The sequence below is a fragment of the Lissotriton helveticus genome, chromosome 11 (assembly GCF_964261635.1).
Source record: "Lissotriton helveticus chromosome 11, aLisHel1.1, whole genome shotgun sequence".
Taxonomy (NCBI): Eukaryota; Metazoa; Chordata; class Amphibia; order Caudata; family Salamandridae; genus Lissotriton; species Lissotriton helveticus.
This window is the reverse complement of record NC_136072.1, coordinates 852,139,299-852,159,293: the sequence shown is the minus strand read 5'-3', so window position 1 is coordinate 852,159,293 and position 19,995 is coordinate 852,139,299.

Here is a 19,995-nt window from a genome sequence, read left to right as displayed (position 1 = left end):
CTCTGCCGCCAAAGTTTTCCAGAACGCCATACGGGAGGTGCTGTCCGGGCTGCATGGAGTCATCAACCTCAGTGATGACATTCTGGTGTACTCGGCGACACTGGAAGAACATCATGCACACCTAAGGGCCACTCTTCAAAGACTAGCAGACTGTGGGTTGACTTTATACCGGTCTAAATGCTCCTTTTATCAAGAGTCCACCGACTTCTTCGGATACACCTTCACGAGAGAAGGGCTGAAAGTGGACCCCAAGAAAGCGGAAGCGATCAAGGCGGCCAGTACTCCACGAAACCCCACCGAGGTGCGCAGCTTCCTAGGCATGGCCACATACTGTGGCCGGTTCATCCCCAACTTGGCAGATCTCGCAGAACCATTGAGAGCCCTCACGCGACTAGACCACAAGTGGGAATGGACGGCATCAGCAAATAAGGCTTTTCAGGTCATCAAAGCCAACCTCTTAGACACCCAAGTAATGGCGTACTTCCAGCCCCGTCATAAAACAGAGTTGATAGTCAACACCAGCCCGGTGGGCCTGGGTGCAGTACTCATGCAAGAGCATGGACCGGAAGGATGGAAGCCAGTAGCCTACGCAAGCAAAGCACTGTCGGACGTCGAAACCAGGTACACACAAATAGAGAGAGAGGCTCTGCCTATAAAATGGGCGTGTCAGCATTTCCACCTATACCTGTGTGGCCAAGAGTTCACCGTAGTGACGGACCATATGCCACTATTGCCACTGTTCGCGGGGTCATCCAGGCTAGCACCCCGACGGATAGAACGATGGGCCGTTCAACTACAGGGTTACAACTTCCGGATGGTCTTCCGACCAGGCGCACATAACCCAGCCGATTACCTGTCCCGACATCCGGAAGCCTGCCAAAACCCATCACACGGAGATGGAGGAGAAGTGGAAGAACTCGTACATAGGATATCGCAAGCAGCTTGCCCAGAAACGATGACGCTGAAGGAGATCGGGGATGCAACCACAAAGGACAAAACTCTGTCCAGAGTACGCCACGCTCTGACCGAAAACTGCTGGGCACACTTCCTAGATGGAGCACAAAGCCTTCGGCCTGAAGTCAAACACATGCGCCAACAGCTGAGGCAAGTCAGGAGCCAGCTGAGCGAAGGGGATGAGGGGGTCATCCTCCGAGGCCATTTGATCGTGATACCAGAAAGTTTGCAACAGAGAATGCTAGCGCTGGCGCACGTGGACCATCAGGGAATGGCGAAGACAAAGGCCCGACTGAGAAGCAAGGTCTGGTTCCCCACGATGGACAGTCAGGTGGACGAGATGGTCCGATCTTGCCACGCATGCACCATCACCGGCAGTGACCCAGCACCAGCTCCGGTGATCACCGAAGACGCCCCCCAGGCACCATGGTCCCGCCTCAGCATCGACTTTGGGAGCTTCCTAGACGGAAGACACACCCTTGTACTCGTTGACTCGTTCTCCAAATTTCCCATAGTGGAAGTAGTATCCTCCACAGCCTTGAAGAGTGTCAAGAGAGCCCTGAATTGCATTTTTGCCACGAAGGGACACCCGGACGAAATCAAATCAGACAACGGGCGACCCTTTCAGGGCAGAGAATTTCAGAGCTACCTCGAGAACCTTAAGATCAAGCACCGGAAGATAACCCCGTTGTGGCCCCAGGCGAACGGGGAAGTTGAAAGACTCATGAGGACACTCAATTGAGCCCTGAGGATCGCCGTAGACAATGGAGACGATCCCGAAGAAGCCCTAGATCAGTTCTTAGGGGCCTATCGACAAACGCCGCACAGCACCACAAAGTGCGCACCAGCACACGCACTATTTAAGAGAGCACCACGGGATGGCATCCCTACTGACAGCACCTGGGTGCCTGAAAACAGAAATGACGACGACACTCAAGCCCGGAGGAGAACCACTAATCGAAAAGCAAGCGAAGCCCGGCACGCCAAAGAACCGACACTACAAGTAGGCGACACTGTGGTAGTCCGTGATCGACACCCGGAATGGAAATTTTGAACACCCTACGAGCCTGAGGTGTGGGTAGTTGACAAGATCCAGGGGACCATGGTCACCGCCCGGCGAGGTGAGCAAACAGTGACCCGCAACACATCGTGCTTCAAAAGAACGAGGGAACCAGTGACAGACCAGGAGACAATGGAAGATCAAGAGACAGGAGAAGATGAAGGTGCAGGGCAAGAGGCATCCGCCCCGATATCACCGATAGCAAGAAATCACGGAGAAAGCCCACCATGGATGACAACACAAACACTGCGGCCGGATCTAACCAGCAGAGTACAGCCCTGAACGGTGAGCCACGAGAGACAACTCCGGCCGGGGTTGCCGTGTCTCCGATTGCCCAGAGTCAGCGATACAGCGTGCGACCAAATCCTAGGCCCAGTCAGAGACTAAGAGACTTTGCGTGGACATCCCCATAGAAACATCGATCTGAGGAGAGGAAGAGAAAATAGACTAAATTGAAGGAGGGATGTAGAGAGCCACACGGGCTCTCCCCTACAATGTTGCGACTTCACAACACGCATCCCTGCAACCCCGGGGCAGGCTCGCGCCGGGGTATAAATAAAGAAGGCGGAAGACCGCTCGGGGTCTTTCCGGCTAACCGTAAACCTGTGTGCCTGTATATGTTCTCTGTTGTCTGCCTCCACGTGTCATGCCTGGGCCCGGCCCTCTACAGCGTTTACAGACTGAGTTGTGATGATAGAGACCAGTGGGTCGGGTCCCCACAAATAAGGACACATCTAAAACGGGCAGCCAGGGTCTTCTAGCAGCTTCTGAATGAACAACAAACAAAGTTACAAAGGGAAGAGTCAGATACCCATTCCACCTATTTAGGGAAGTAGTGTTTCAATGTCTGAAAGCCATGACGACGATTGCATATGAATTGCGTATAAATTGTAAAAAATAAAATCTTTGATAGATCGAATAAAGTTCATCCTTTGCAGTTGAAGCATTGAAAAGTAACAGGCTATGCGTGTTACATATAGGCAACATAGGGTGATGCTCCTGAGCCCCGAAGCAGCAGGAGTCTGACAATGACGTAGTTTTTATTTTTATGTTGTTTTCGAATTCTATGTCAGGACGGAGGCGAGGATTATGCAGTCCTTTCTTCTCTTTATTCAAAATAGCAGGTTCAAAGTTAAACACTACAAAAACTTTATTTCACTACAACTCCCATGAGCACATGGGGCACAGTGTCCATAGCAACCACAGTCCGATGCCGAGGGCGTCCGCCGTATATCTGCTCATGATGTCCCTTCCGCTCCCTCTTTCTTCTCTGCTCGTCAGTTAAGTCACACTTCATTTCTCTTACTGACGTACTGTGTTTTGTCTTTGATGTTCTTTGCGCAATATTGTGCCTGTGCATGCCGTTTACCTTAGTGCTGCTTCTGCTGTGTCTATTAATGCGTCAAGCTCTGCTCGCGCTGTTGAGGTTTTGTGGTGACAGACGCGCATCAGGCTCTGCTTGTGCCGACATTCTTCCCGCCTCATTCTGACCGCGTTAGCGCACTCCCGCGCTTTCCGGCACTGTGGGGCGCCCGGCGTTACGGACAAGCTGCTTATTAGCTGGTTTTCTCCTTGCGTGGCGGCGCGCTGAGGCGAGTTCTGCTCTGCCTCACCAACCCTCGCCTGACACCGGCTTTGGTGCGTCCCTATCTCGCGCTTGTGCGTAGCACCATCTTGTGGCGGAAATTGGGTACCGCGCCCAGCTTTTGACAGCTAGGCTGTCCGAGCACTGGCGAGGGGGGCTAACTTGATATATATTTTGGAAGGTGTTTAAGTGCTCTCACCCTCAGTGATATCATATCATTTGACCAGTCAAACCCCTCAATTCAGGAGGTGGAAGAGCTTCGCCCCCCCCCAACCCTTGCCGCCTGTGGTTGGTCTCGCGTTGTCACAGGCCCTGGACTCGGTACTTGCTCCCCTGAGGGATAGGGTGGATGCTCTCGCCCAGAGCATCCCCGGGGTGTCTGGTGCCCCAGTGCAGGTAGGGCGCAGACCCAGGGCGCGCAGGGTGGTGGTAAGAGGACCGCGAAGTGTCACGCGGGGCACCTGGAGGAGTTTGATCGCTTGAGGAACTCCTTCCGTAAGAGTGCGCGGATGCTTAAACATGTACCCTGCCGGGAGGGACTCGACCCCGGAGATGATGGCGACGAGGTCGCTCCTGAGGTTGACCAGGACGATGGTTTCCCCTTGGAGGGAGAGGGTGTGTCCGGGGATGAGGTTTCCTCGGATGATTATGAGGACGCGGGTCGGCCTTGGCGCCCGGCGTCTCATTCATCGGGGTCTCAGGATGGGGATGGGATGACCTCCGATATGTTTGACCCTACAAGGATCTATCATCCTAGGTTGTCGGAGTGGATACCTGACCCTAAGGTGGCGGCATACGTGGCGAGTAAGGTTCGCCATCCTCTGGAGAAGGAGGTTAGGACCCGCATGCGGGGAGAATGCCCTCGTCCAAAACTGGAGGACAGGGTGGCCGTCACCCTGGACATTGACGATAAGCTCTGCGCGTTCTGTGCCAAGTTCATGAAAGACCCTAAGAAGGGCATAGATCGCTCCTGGCGCAACTGTCAGGATAAACTCCTGGATGCCGTGGGTCCCGTGACCCAGATCATTCAGTTGGCCGAGAGGGCCAAGGAGTCGGGGACCGCGTTATCCACGGAGGTCGTGGCAGGTTGGGCCCAGCACACCCTATGCTTCTTGGGCAATGCGAACTGCGCATTGGTGGCTGAGCGTAGGAGGTCGCTTCTCATTAAGATCGACCCTAAGCTAGGTGACCTTGCCACTTCAGAAGCAGGGCCTATTGTACAGGGCAAGTTGTTCGGCGAACCCTTCATCAAAGAACTAAACAAGTTCGTTACTACCTTTTCCGCACTGGATAAGGCACAAGCGTCGATCAAGAAAATATTCCCTAGACGGGTTTTTGCTGGGGCCGGAAGAGGGCTGGGTTGCTCCTCCGGCTGCCAGTATCAACAGGGCCCTAACAACAAGAACAAGCAGCGTCGCAACAATGGCTGGAACGACGGCCGCCAGGGTTCTTCTATCCCAGTAGAGGCACAGGGAAAGGGCGCAACAGAGGCTATCGAGGTGGAGCCAATGCACCGGGAGGCCCATCCGGTGAGTGTTACCCTTTTTTCCCCGTCCGTCCTGGGGGGGATGTTACGGGATCATCTCCACAACTGGCGCAAGATCACAGCAGACCCTTGGGTTCTCCAAACTATCCGGGGTTTCCGGATAGAGTTCTACGGTACTCCCCGTCAGACGGTACGCCCCTGTCCGCTTGTTTTTTCTGTGGAGGACAGGGTTCTGATTGGCAATATGATGGCGGAGCTCCTCAGGAAGGGAGCGATCCGCAGGTCCCTACTTCATCCTATGGGTTTCTTGAGCAACATCTTTTTAGTACAGAAGAAGGACAAAGGGTTTTGCCCGGTCATAAATTTGCGAGACTTCAATGAGTGGCTGGTTTTCCGCCACTTCAAGATGGAAGGGATCCATCTCCTGCGCAATATCCTCCTCCTGGGGGATTGGATGGTCCGTCTAGACTTGAAGGACGCTTACCTCACGGTGCCCATCTTTCCACCTCATCGGCGGTTCCTTCAATTTCTCTGGGACGGAGACGTTTTCAAGTTTCAAGCGCTGCCGTTCGGCCTCTCATCGGCCCCGTGGTGCTTTACAAAGCTCCTTCGGCCGGTAGTAGAGACTCTGCGTGAGAGGGGCGTACGGCTGATCATATATCTTGATGATATCCTGATTATGGAACAATCGTCGGACCGCCTTCAGCGCAACTTGAGCATGACTATTGCTCTGCTTCAGGATCTGGGGTTCGTGATAAATGCCCAGAAATCAGAGCTCCGCCCTTCCAAACAGATCCCTTTTTTAGGTTTCCTAATCGATTCAGAGATGGCCTCCCTCAGCCTTCCTCTGCAGAAGGTGACCAAGATTCGCAAGGAGCTCTCTCAAGTCCTTCGGAAGGACAGAATCTCCCTCCGGCAGTTGGCCTGAATCGTGGGTCTCCTCTCATCCTCGATTCAGGCGATCTTCCCAGGTCCCCTGCATTACAAGGCCCTTCAACGTCTGAAGGAGCAGTACCTCAGAAAGGGCTCACGTATTCCGAACTCATCTCTCTGACAGAGGAGACGAGGACGGAACTGCGTTGGTGGATCGAGCACATGAGTGCGTGGAACGGGAGAGCGATCTTCAGCTCCAGCCCCGGATCTGGTCATAGAATCAGATGCCAACAGGTCGGGCTGGGGAGCGCGCTGTGGCGACATTACGATGAGGGCCGTTGGTCGGAGGAGGAGCTTCAGCTTCACATCAACTGCCTGGAACTCCTGGCGGGTTCTTTTGCGGTGAGATCTCTGACACAGAACCGAGTGTCGTGTTGCATCCTGTTACGCATGGACAATGTGTCAGTGGTGCAATACATCAATCGCCTGGGCGGCCCTCGGTCTCGGGCCTTGGCAGAACTGGCCAAGGACTTCTGGCATTATTGCCTGGAGAAACAGACCTCGGGTTCGGCGGAGTATCTTCCGGGACGTCAGAATTCGATTGCGGACTGGCATTCCAGGAACTTCCACGACTTCAGCGATTGGCGACTGGAGCGGTCAGTCTTCCGGGCTTTGATGGCCAAGTGGGGTCCGTGCACTGTGGACCTGTTCGCATCCCGACTCAATCATCAACTCCCGAGGTTTGTGAGTTGGAGGCCAGACCCGGAGGCGTCGGCTGTGGATGCATTCCTGCAGGATTGGTCGCAGGAGCAGCCATACGCGTTCCCTCCTTTCCTGATGATTCCTCGGGTAGCGGCGCAAGTTCGCCGACAGCAAGCGTCCCTGATCCTGGTGACTCCTTTTTGGCAGGCCCAGACGTGGTTCCCTCCGCTGTTGGAGCTGTCGTGGGACTGTCCGATTCGACTGCCCTTGTTCCCTTCTCTGCTATCGGGTCCCCTGGGGGAGCCTCATCCATTGATACTCCAGGATACATTGCACCTCATGGCACCTTTCGGCGGACGCTGAGGACTTCATCCAACGAGCCTGGGCTCCAGGAACTGTCAAGAGGTATCGCTCGGCTTGGGGACGGTGGCGTCGTTGGTGTCTGGGAAGACACGCCGATCCCGTGGGGGCAGACGTTAGTCACATCCTGAATTTTTTGGCCGAGTTGGCACAGTCAGGATTGGCCTATTGTTCTATTAATTCTTTCAGATCCGCCATTTCGGCGGGGCGTGCCCACATCGATGGTAGACCGGCGGGGGAACACCCTTGTGATTGCAAACTGATGAAGGGCGCCAGACTGTCTAAGCCCCCAGGACCCAGGTACGAGTGCCTCTGGGACGTCAACATCACACTGCGTTTTCTCTGCTCTTGGCGGGATAACCAGTATCTTTCCAGAAAGGAATTGTCGGCTACTTTGGCGATCCTGCTGTGTCTGATTTCGTGTAAACGCGTTTCAGACGTGAGGGCATTGGATATCACAGCTCGGATGTTCACTCCGGATGGAGTAACCTTCACGGTCGCGAGAAGGACTAAGACTAATATCAGGTCGGTATCTTATCTTGTATTTCCGGAACAACCCAAACTTTGTGTGGTACAGTGTCTTAAGGCGTATGAGGAAATGACGGCGGAGTATAGCCCGCCTGGGGAACGTCAGCTCCTTATCGCCCTGCAAAAGCCTTTTAAGGCGGTTTCATCTCCATCCATCGCTAGGTGGGTCTGTTGGATCATGACCGAGGCGGGGTGGATGTGATGAAATTTGGGGCTCACTCCGCGAGAGGAGCTATGGCCTCTAAGGCCGTACAGGTAGGTGGTCGATTGGAGGATATTATGAATGCAGCGGATTGGTCCTCCGAATCCACGTTCAAGAAATGTTATTTCAAACCCATCTATGGTGCAGCAGCGTTGGTGGTGGATAAGCTTTAAACCTGCATAATCTTCGCCTCCGTCCTGACATAGAATGAAACATTTCCTAGCTAACGTAACGGAAAGTTTCAATTCTATTAAGGACTAGGAGGCGAGGATTATCCCTCCAAAGTCTTGAACGTCTCGTCCCACCCGGGAGTCTACGTATGTTCAGTAAGTAAAATCTTACAGTATGGGTTTGATGTGGTTTTACTGCTATGTCTCGTTCTATGAGTGATCCACTCTGGATATGTTCCTGTGTGCTACGCTCTCAGTGACATTGTGTTCGCAGAATTTTTGTTCTGTGATTGGAGCATTTGGGTGTATTGCCTCTTTATGCTTCCTTCCATGGAAGGGGAACAGGATAACGGTTTGTCTTGTATTGGTTTAGGACAAGATCAGAAGATGGACTGAATGGGTTTACCGAGAATTTTCCTCACAGGGAGGAAGAGGAAGCGGAAGGGACGTCATGAGCAGATATACGGCGGACGCCCTCGGCATTGGACTGTGGTTGCTATGGACACTGTGCCCCATGTGTTCATGGGAGTTGCAGTGAAATAAAGTTTTTGTAGTGTTTAACTTTGAACCTGCTATTTTGAATAAAGAGAAGAAAGGACTGCATAATCCTCGCCTCCTAGTCCTTACTAGAATTGAAACTTTCCGTTACGTTAGTTAGGAAATTTTTCATTATTCAGTAAAATGTGATTTTGCATCGTAAAATAAATAACTGTAAAAGGTTAATGTATGTACAGCGTAGGCGATAACCGCAAAAAGAAAAAAGTTTTCAACGCTTTCCTGCAGTGGGTTATTAATTATTAAATGGAACAGCCCATTCCAAGATGATGAGATGCGCTCTGTAGTGGGGGAAGGGGAGGAGCGTTGAAGGCAAGCAAGACGGAGAGGCGGAGCGAGGCCCGCGAGCTTGTGCGCGTAACCGCCCGCTGTATGCCTCACAAATAGCTGTGGTCGGCTTTTTAAAGCCCAGTAACTAAAAGTCTCGCCAGAGCAGTGCATGCGCTGACTAAGGCAAGACCTAAAAAGCGCATACAGTCACACCAATACATCCACATACAAATTTTAACCTTGGGCCTAATCAGTTCAATTCAATCAGGTGCTTCTTATAAAGTGATGAGGTGCACTGAAAATTAGGCCCTAGGAAAAAAGAATATCTGTACCACAGGTGGCCCAGTGAAAAGGCATTACATTTATACCAGCACTCTCAATTTAGAAAGGAGACTCTTAAGTTTAATGTCTTTATTTCATCCTGCATCCATAAATTAGGTTGGGAATGGGTAGTATGATGTAAATCATCTAGGTACAATTACAAAATAAATAACCTAGGACCTAGCACAGATTTTTCTATTGATGAGGACTCATTGGAATCTCCGATGCTCTGCTGACACTTGATGCCGTGTTGTGCCAAGCACGAGAACCCAAACTGCCACCCACCCCGTTGGACTCGCATGTAGGAGCTCCATGTGGCTTTGTGTATCGGAAGCCAATTGAGGCAAAATCACGGGTTATAACCCCAACGAAGCAACTGAACTGAAGCAGCTGAACCGAAGATATCTATTTCCTCTACTCCATCCGACTTCCCCGATTTATTGTTTTTGTCGGGTGATTTATAGGCCAACAGCTGAGCCAGAGTGGGGCAGCTCTGTCAGCTCCCCATAGGGAGCCAAGAGGAGCAACGCGGGTGACAGTGCACGTGCTCTGCCCGTGAGTCGGTAGGGCTGGGACAAGTCGGAAAGGCACCGGTTTGTGACTCTCCAGCAATTGAGGACCAATTTGAGGACCTAATTGAATATATACTAAGTGATGGTACCAGGGAGCGGTAAATTACACAAAGGGCAAAACAACCGTTTGCAGGTGGGTCCGGATATTTCAACGGGAATTGGGCCCCTAGAGGAGAGTGAGGAAAATCTTAGATAAGAGATGAAAATGACAACGCGTGGAAATGCAAAGAAGAAACCCCTACATAAAAGCCTTTTTTAAATGAAAGGGGGGGGTGTCAGTCACTAAATCAATTAAGGACTTTGTGGGCAAGCACTTTAAAAGAAAATAACTCGTGTCAGATTCCCAGCTAACTGGAGAAGAGCAAGAAATAGAAGTTGAGTAGGTTAGCCAATGTTTGCCGGACGTATGCTCCCACTCTGAGACATCAAGATACACTAAGTCAGAATCAGTTTTTGTGGAACCAAGGTTGTACTCATCACCGCAGCTCTACTCCCTTCCAGATAAAAGAGGGTACCAAGTGGTGGAGGAGAATGCCGGGGGAGATACAGAGGACTGCAGCCTGGCCTTCCGTAATGATAAAGGCGAGCAGGTGGAGTAGGAGAAGAGTATGGAGCAGCCCCGGGTGACAGCAAATGAGGTTACGGAAGGCTCAGTGCAAAACTCTACTCCAATTCAAGAGATTTCAGCAACTTCATCAGCTTCTATGATGGAATAATGCTGTTTTTACAAAAAAACATTGCAAGGATTGTTGGTGGTATCTGTGATGAATAATGATATTTTAAATGCTCAAAAGAACAGTTACAGATTTTTTCAGGTAAATTAAAACAGATTTGGGACCATATGATGACTATAGAAAGACCTGTAGAAAAAAATTAACAAAATATGGAAGTTTCAGGTTATTGGGAGGCAGAAGAGGAAGTCTCCCAGTCAGCTGGTTCATAGAGTGTGTCTCCATATGCACTATGATTGTAAAGACATTTGGGAAACCAACCTGGTATAGGCAATGCATACCCTGGACTAAAATAGTGAGAAAGGCCCCGGGGAAGGGGGTGAAAGGTAAACATCAGAACAAAAAAGACCCAGGAATAGGTAAAAGGGACAACAAACCAGTAAAAGAGAAAAGGAAGAGACCCCCTATAAGTATCCCCAATGAATCCAAAAAGGGGGGAGCTACGAGGGTGAGGGAATAGGTACTCGAGATAGAACAAGGAGAGTTATCCCACAATCGCAAAGTAAGAAGAATGGTAGTATTGGCAAACAACAGGTGGGTGAGTGAGAAGGGAAAGGAAACTCCAAGTATCCGGTAGTAGGAACAGCGGAGAGGATAGAGTGGGACCTTTAGAATCGGAAAATCGAGTTGGGAGTAATTTGTGGCCATATTTTGAACCATCCCAACTTGGAAGGAGTGGGAAAAAATTGAGGAAGCTACTACCCTTATAGTGGGTTTCACACAAAATAACAAGGGAAACGAAATCACAAAGGTCTTGATGTACTCAGGGCTGCTAAAAGGCAACACCTGTAAAGGGGAAGAGTGGCGTGCAAGAAGAAGGGCTCAGGTTAGTCTCAGAATCAGAGATGACCAAAGTGGGTGACCAACAGAAACCATACCTGAGGCTGATTGAACATGCATTTAGGGAAAAGTATGACACTGAAATCACTGTGTCATGCTCTAAGACTGTTAAACATTGGGAGACTTGGGCTATGGAAATAGATATGCGGCTCCTTCTAACCCAGTCCCAGGGAAAGAGGGGCAGCTAAGTGAAATTGTATAGGGGGTTGGGTTATTTCACAGCCTTGGTGTATTAACATGGAATATCAATGGGTTTGGGAGAATGTCAAACCTACAAAGTTTTAAGAGGTTAGTAAACCTCCATGAGTTTGTGTTTTTGCAGGAAACATGGCTGTGCAACAAAACCCCCATAATAGAAAGGTTTGTTCAGTTAAAAAAGGCCTGACAAGAGGAGCCAGCAGGGACGCCCCTGTGGTGGGATAATGACCTTGATATCCACTAAAGTAGCCAAAAAGGTGACAACTTTAGAAGTAAAATGCAAATTGATGCTGGCCTGTAGAGTGTCCCTCCTGGACCCTCGCCCAAAGTATGAATGCATAGTAATAGTGAAAGCATGTATGCAAGGAGGGAATGTTGAGTATACAACTGAAATGGGAAAATTTAAGGAAGATGTGGATTGCCTGCGCGAAAATTATGGTAAAGAGAAAGACATGTTCCTTCTGGGGGGAGATTTTAAACAAAAATTAAAACCAAAAAGGGTGGATCCCTGGTTTAAAGAGATATTAAGCTCATATAATATTAATGTGGCTCGTTCCCCCTATGCTAGATTGATAGCACAAGATATAGTATTAGGAAAGTGTTTGGGCTTGAAGGGCATGTTTTACCTGAATGGCAGGATGGATGCTGACTGCCCAGCGCACCAAATGTTTAAGGTTGTCCTGCAACCCTGTCCAATTGATTACATATTCATGCATGCCTGGAATTTTGACCAAATAAAGGATTTCAGGGTAGTGCAAGGAGAAGGAAGTGATCACTATTCTTTAAAATTAGAATTAACTAGAGGCGAAAGTTAGACTGTGAGATATGGTAATCCCTGTACAAATGGACTACCCAAAGCACCTTACCACTAGAATGAGAGATGACTGCATGGAAAAATTGGCTAACTTCCATATGTTGTAAATTATTGTGTTGTAAAGCGCTGCATTGTAATAGATTTTGCGGAGTAAAAAATGCAGGGTAATGGCACACGTTGTAAAAAGCGGTCAGGGTAAAGTGTCCTATTCATTCACAGTATGGAATATTTGACACATTATAGCGAATTTAACCCTCACCCATGCAGCCAGACCCGATAACCTCCTTGCCATTATAATACAAGAAGCTCTACCTAGAGTGGGCTACTCTGGACATACATTGTGTCCGGACTTTTCAGGGTCCGGTTACCTTTATTTGTTAAAGCCCATACTTGATTTGCTGATCTAATACTTTTACTGAGAGATTACCTATTCTCTAGTCCCCTGGGCTCTGGGGGCCAGCTTTAGAATACATAGAAAATTCTCGTTTAATGACTCGTTTATGATTCAATTCTGTAAAGCCTTGAAAAAGTAATTGAGTGCGACAAAACACTTGTTGGCTGTCATTTGAGCTTGATATGGAATAAAAACAAATGGAACCAGCAACCTGGTTATGTGTACCTTTTTCTGATTGAAGCTAACTCTACTTGAATGGACCTGTTAGAGAGATGGACCTCTTCACTATGATTGTGGTGGTGCTCTGGACATTTTATAAATATCTTGTGTAGTTGGGTTTCCCGCTTATACTTGACACTATTTGGATGACGTAGTGTCCTCATTTTCATTGAGCACACCTGCCCATACTGGTGTTACTTATACTTTCCTGAAACTGTATATGTGCCAGCACTGTTCTAGGCCATGGTCATCCTTGTGCTTGCTCATTATAATAAGGTTTCTGCAGGAGTGGTGGGCAGACTTCTTGTTTCCAATGTTCTTTGACATATAAGATACAGGCCAGATCCCCGATAATTGGAGAGGCGCAAATATCAGACCTATCCACAAATGGGAAGATATAAAAAGGCCCAAGAACTATAGGGTTGAACAACCTCTTAGACGTGGAATAAAATGTATTCGCCAAAATTATTTTGGAAACGCTGAAGGAATGTGCCGAACTGAATCATATTGTGCCCACAGAACAGGGAGGTTTCAAAGAGTGTCACTCCACAATTTATCACTGTTTTGCTCTCTGGTCCATTGCGTGAAATACAGTCAAGCAGACAATCAGCTTCTTTTGCTGTTTCGTAGATTTCCGTGCAGTGCTTGATCTGGTGGACCAGAACTGTTTATGGGAACCTTTGGTAAAATGTGACATCCCAAAGGGATTTTTGGTTTCAATTCAGGAGCTGCACAGGCATAACTGGGCTCAGGTTATCATGGACACTGAGTTGACCTTGAAAGAGAAAATAACTAATAATAATGGGCTACGGCAGGGGCGTGTCGTGGCCCCTTTACTCTTCACCTTATTTGTAGCTGACTTGGTGTCTCCTAGGCTAGGGGTGCCTGTCCAAGAATAAACAGCAAACATATATCACGCCTTTTGTACGCAGACGATTTCATGATTCTAGATCTGACAGAGTTAGGCTTCCAGAAGAAGTCAGATGTGTTTAGGGAATACTGTAGCCATAAAAAGCTAGTGGCAAATATGGATAAAACCAAGGTGCTGTGCTTTGTAAAAAAGTAGTAAAGTTTAGCTGGCATTTGGGCCTCACCAAGTTGGAAATAGTTAACAAATATAATTATTTAGGGGCCTGGTTCGAGAAGACCTTGAATTGGAATACCTATACGGAAGCCCTGAAGGCAAGGACTCTTGCCTCCGTGAGCTTCTTGAAAACATTTATTAGGGACTCTGGTGAGACATCACATAGGCCTGTCCTAAAAGCTTTTGTGGCTATGATTCCCTCCAAATTCAACACAGGACTCAATTGTTATGTATTTGTGGTAAAAGTGGATGGGGTGATGAGAATATTTAAAGAGCTTACTGTCTCTACCTGGATCCTCCAAGAATGGAGACAGGCATGACATTGTGGAATATAATGGCCCAAGTCTCGCTAATAAGATTCTGGCAGTGTTTGAGTACAGGGGAGGAACAGAAAGTCTCCAAATGGTGTAAAAATTATATCCAGCAAAGTGAACTGAAATGGTCCATAGGTGTCAGAAAAAATCTGGAGACAGTTTGTAGGGATATGAAGGTTAAGCTGTGCCCACAGAATTTGCAAATAGAAGTCTCAAAGAGCGAGCTAAGGGCATTAGGTAAAGCGCTGGCCCGGGAATATGATCGACAGTATCTGGGGGAGAAAAAATCAATCCAATTTATGTTAAATTCCTGGCAGAATGATGCATGCTTTCTGTATGTGGATGTATTACCAAACGGTTGGCTCAGATGTGAATTGCTAAGTATAAGGCCTGCAATTAACCCCTGTTATATTAATGACAAAATGAAAATAGAAACGATCCAACGATCCAAATGTGCAAAAAATGCGATATTTTGCACATTTTAGTGGACTTCTTAAAAGGAAATTGTTTTTATGCCTAATATTTTAAAAAATGGTATTGGGAGTTATGCCCAAGATGTAGAACCTCTAACTAATATGCGTTTTCTGGGTATAGCATGTGCTATTGGGAGATTTATGATTGCAGTCAAAAAGGTCCTTTATGTGTGAATAACATTAGGGCTTTAGGTAATTTATGATAATGAGCTAATACTTGTGTAATAAGGTATGGGTGCTAATATAACTCGTTATATTTTCAGATGTTTCGGTTTTAATTGGATTGAAGTGGGTGAATTTGTAATCACATTTAACTATGTAAATATGAGAATGTATATTAATAATTCGATTATGCATGTAATTGGTGTGTTGTTTAAAGACCTACGGTCTAAATAAACATTTCTTTGACACTAACTGCTGTAGCTACTCTAAATGGTAGGCTGTGTCCTCAGAAAGATTAACATTTTGACATTTGAACCTGTGCCCTGCACATAGCTTTCTTCCAGAAAAGCATTAGTATTGAACTATCTTTCTGTAACCCAGCTCAAACATTTATACAATTGCTTTCTACTTTAATTTCCTTTGGCTCCACACTCTTGAATTGCCATATGTTAGATTGTCACACTAACACCACAATGATATTTATTAAACAGCTCTGCCAGAGTTAAACTCTAATGCAGAAAGAGCATACAATCCCCACAGCAGAGACAAAAATATCAGGCATGAATGTTACGAAAGGTCAATTTAAATGTAAGAAAATCTCTAACCAAAAGATAACTCTTATCTCATGAAGTGCGCGCATTATGAAGTGCTGTGAAGGCATCAGTGGCATGGCTCGCGGGTGGAGGGGCAGGCGCGGGGGTGGGTTGTGGGGGTGGTTTCAAGGGGGGTTATGCGGGGGGCCTAATATAAAAAAGAATTACATTGCCGCTGGGTCCTGTGTCTGTGCTCCTGCTCTCCTCGTGGAACTTGAGGAACAGGAAGCACAGCAGCCCCCACTGACCAATCACAATGCTGCAATGCAGTGTTGTGATTGGTAAGCACCCAGGCTCCCCAGACCAATCACAACGCTCTAATGCAGTGTTGTGATTGGTTTTGAGTGTCCTGGTTCGACACTCAACCAGGGAATGGGGCCTGGGCATGTTCTCCACGCAGGCTTTAATGCAGCCTGCATAGAGACCGGGGAAAGTGTGCATGACTGGTTTGGGCAACCCCAGAAGGCCCACCAAACAGTCATTGCGCATTTAGGAGTGGGCAAACCACTCCTCCCCTGCCCTGCTCCTAGAGCAGAGCAGCCATGCCGGCCCGCAAAGCAGCACAAAGCATAAAATGATAATAACACAAAGTAACTATATATGTTATGTTCGTTCTACGCACAGCTTAAAAGCAGCGGGGCGACGCTCCTCCGCAGTAGCAGAGGAGCCGCCACTTGAAAGCATAGTGATTGAAACAGCGACATAATTATGAAAGACCTACATTAATCTAAAAGTTTCATTTCAGAACATCGTGAGTGTGGTAAAATCAAAAGAAATGCAAACAGGGCAGGGCATCAAGCGCTTAGAAGCAGTGTGCTTCAGAACACATAACAGCCACTGTCACTAAATGTATTGCTTCTACTGTTCCCCCGGGTCACAGTTGCAATTATTTTGAAATGCATGAAGAGGAAGCATGGAGAGAGTGCCGAGCCCTTCAGGTGGGTCACAAAGCGTAAACATGCGGGTGCAACAACTCCCTTTAGCGGGTTCTCAGACATGTCTGTTATGGCAGAGAAGAACGACAGAAGTGAATAAGCCTGGGCAACTTTCCAGTTTGAGGCTATAACGATCACTGAACGATCACTGAAAACCTCAACCAGGCACCAGTCCTCTGTGCACCAAATACCCAGTGTGTTACTTGTCCTGCATGTCCCTAGAGCCAGCCTCATGTTTTATGCCTTCCCAATATCTGTCCAGAGTCACATCCACAAGTCACTCTTCTCCTTGGACTGTAAACTTGACTTTGGTGAAAGGCATTCACTCCAATCAGGAGCAGCATGCAGCACAGCAAAGACAGTCGTAGTGGCAGCACAGGCATTCTGTTTGCCAGAAAACATTAAAAACAGACTCACATATAGTGTGAAGGGACGATATATTTCTGTGGCAAGCATGGAAAGGGAGACGTGCCTGCCTGTTTGTGGCGTGGGGAAAAACACGCAGGCCTTCAATGTACAGCGTTCACAAATACATTACTTTTTCGGCTCCACTCAGCACTGGGGCGCCACCTCACCTTATGTGAAGCAAGCACTGAAAAGAGGTAAGCCCAGCAAAATGGCATCACTCTGTCAAAGATATTCAGTAAGTACTCACACACTCACAGACAGCATTGGCCTGTTAGTGTTTACCTGTCTGATCCCAGTGTTGCCAGATTTTAAGACAGTCTCAAGCCCAAAGCTGTAAAAGTTCAATCTCAAATTCTGCCCAACGCAGACCAGTATCAGCCCAAAAAACAGCCCAAAGTTGCAATCTTCAAACTATGCAAAAACAGCCTTTAGGAAACCTTCTGAGCGTAATACTAATTTCTATTCAATATGTGTACCATTGGACCATGTTTAATGGGAACCTATGCACTTCTGCAGTCATATCCAAATTCTTTTAATAACTACTGATTTTGAAGATCAGTCCCAACTATGGCCTTCTAACTGGCACTTCAATCAACACAAATCAAATCCCGAACCTGGCATTGATGAATATCTTTACAAAACCCGACTACAGCCCGTCTTAAAGAAGTCTCAGAGCTGGAACGTTGAAACCCATTAAGTATTATGGCTTCTTAAACAGTACATTTAATGGATCTCACAGGATTAACACCATAAAAACAATACACATGCAAAGAAACCATTCTAGGGGTAAAGGAATTCCAGCATGACTTGTTTGGAAAGCTGTGAGGGTATTCACAGTACAACAAGAGTTCCACTTCTGCTGGTTAAAATGTAAGAAGGCTGGGAAAGAGACAGTCAATTACTCTGACCACTCCATTACCCTTCACTCCAAAGACTTTCAGCATGGCCACTTACTCTGGCACTAAATGTTATACAGGACCTATTCTGTTGCCTTTGTGTTTCAGCAAATACTAGACTAATGGTAGGTGTCTTGGCAAGAAGCAGCTTCTGGAGCAGATCGGAAAAAGATCCCTTTCCCAAAACCTTCTCTGGCACCCTCCTCTAACATCTCAACTCTAATGCTCCCTCAAGTTTGCTAACACCATCATCGCTCAACTTGACCCATTCCATTCCCCTTCATCATTAGCGTTCTCCACTTACCTGTGCAATCTCATCAAGCCCTACAGCTCTTTTACACCTACCAACCACCCAGGGATTTCAGTGGGGGCGGTGCTAAAACTCTTTGAATTATGTCCTCAAAGGTTCCATTGTTCATATCTTTGAGATCAGGTTTAGGGAATTTCCCGAAATACGATTAAAGAGGTTTATCAAAACATGCACATGACTTAGAATAGGCTGCACTCCGAGAAAGGGTGCATGTAGAAGATGAGGGGAGGGCATTCAAAGAACATGGTGTGGGGGGGGGGGCATTCCAAGCAACATAAGGGGCCCAATCAAAAAATAATTATATTCAACTCACTACACACCCGAAAAAGCTCCAAAATGATCATTACTAACAAACGCAGACGCCAGGTACAAACATCAAACAGCTTTACTAAATGCGTAAACTAAATAAATATATTGGTAGCCAATAATCAAAGAGCATCCTGGCAGCTATGTCAATGTTTTTTGTGTACTTAAACATGCTAACACGCTTAATGCTTTCATTTACACAAGAGGGAACCTTAGTGTTAATTGACAAATTCTTTCACTACACCACTGTTCGCCTGTCCTTCCATGCAGTAATTAAATACCATTAAGATATAGCAGTTCACCAAAAGTGAAGGTTGGCAGATATTAGCAAGCATCATTTGTATTTAATATGGAATACTCTAATGTCAAAAGCACACACTTGGAAGCAGTATCAAAATACCTTTCTCTGCACCACAGGGACTTGTTAACACATACATATTGAAATAGAATGTTCCATTCATATACCAACTGGATTGCATTGAAGCGAGCAGTTTTGTTTAAACCACAGCATCCAATTTACACAAATGCCCTAGCATCTCTTCTCTCTCTAAGCCATACATTTATCATTCTACATTCCAAACCGCATAGTCCTTAATTTCTTCTCCTATTACCTCTTAGTTCTTTACAGTAGTCTTTGGGTAAGGAGCATCATTACTTTTCTCCTATTCCCTCCTTCCTTCAATGCCTTCTGACCCATCCACAGTTCTTTGAAGTCCCATCAACACATACTGGGTAAACCAATGTCGCGTTTCACACCTTTCCTCGTGTTTTTCTTTTCTCCTACTCGCGTTGCAGCGCCCTGAAGTTTCATTCTGGGCATATACATTTCACAAATAACCTATAGCATAACAAAAATAATTTTTCACACAACACAATCTCCACCAAATTATAATATACAGAGTGCAACGTATCTTCTCTTCAAATGGCCACAAATATTAAAGTGAATGACATGTTTCAGAAAGTTTTTTCCAGCTATTTGTGTTTTGCAGTTGATGTATCCGTAATAGCAGCTCTGGCCTTAACTTGTATCGTAGCTTGGCTGTGGCAGCTGTAGCTAAGAGGCACTACAAGATGGGCCCCGGTAGAGGCTGCCTGGGCAGGAGTGTGATGATGGTGGCTTTATTTTTTTTCTCGCACAGTTGGCTACATTTAGAAATATGCTGCACAGGTGTGCTTAGGAAAGGCCAAAAAGCACTAAAGGAGCACTGAAGCAGCAAAAAATGAATGACCCAATGTTGCAATCTACTTGGCTTCAAGTTATTCTCATGTGGAAGATAGACATTTTTTAGTCAACCCATTTACGCAGGAATAATTCCCCTGACAGCAAGCACCTAAAGACAGTGTTCTCAATAGATAGGTATTGCCAGGTACCTGCAGGCTAAAGCCCCCCCATGACGTTCTCCTCGAATTCCCCCATGACCACTGGGCAAAAGTGTCTCTCATCTCTCCCTAGACACTCTCTCACATACAGTTAATTTGTTTTAGAGCACTGGCAAAGGCTGACTTTACTAATAAGAATGTATATCTACCCAAACAAACCCTTTTCAGAAACATTGGGAAAAGATAATGAAAGGCTCGGGGTAAAAAACATAACGTCCTAACATATTTTAGCAGTTTGAATGCAGCTCTTTGATGACCGTCCTCAACAGTCCCCGTTCTATTTTAGGGTTGTATCTTATG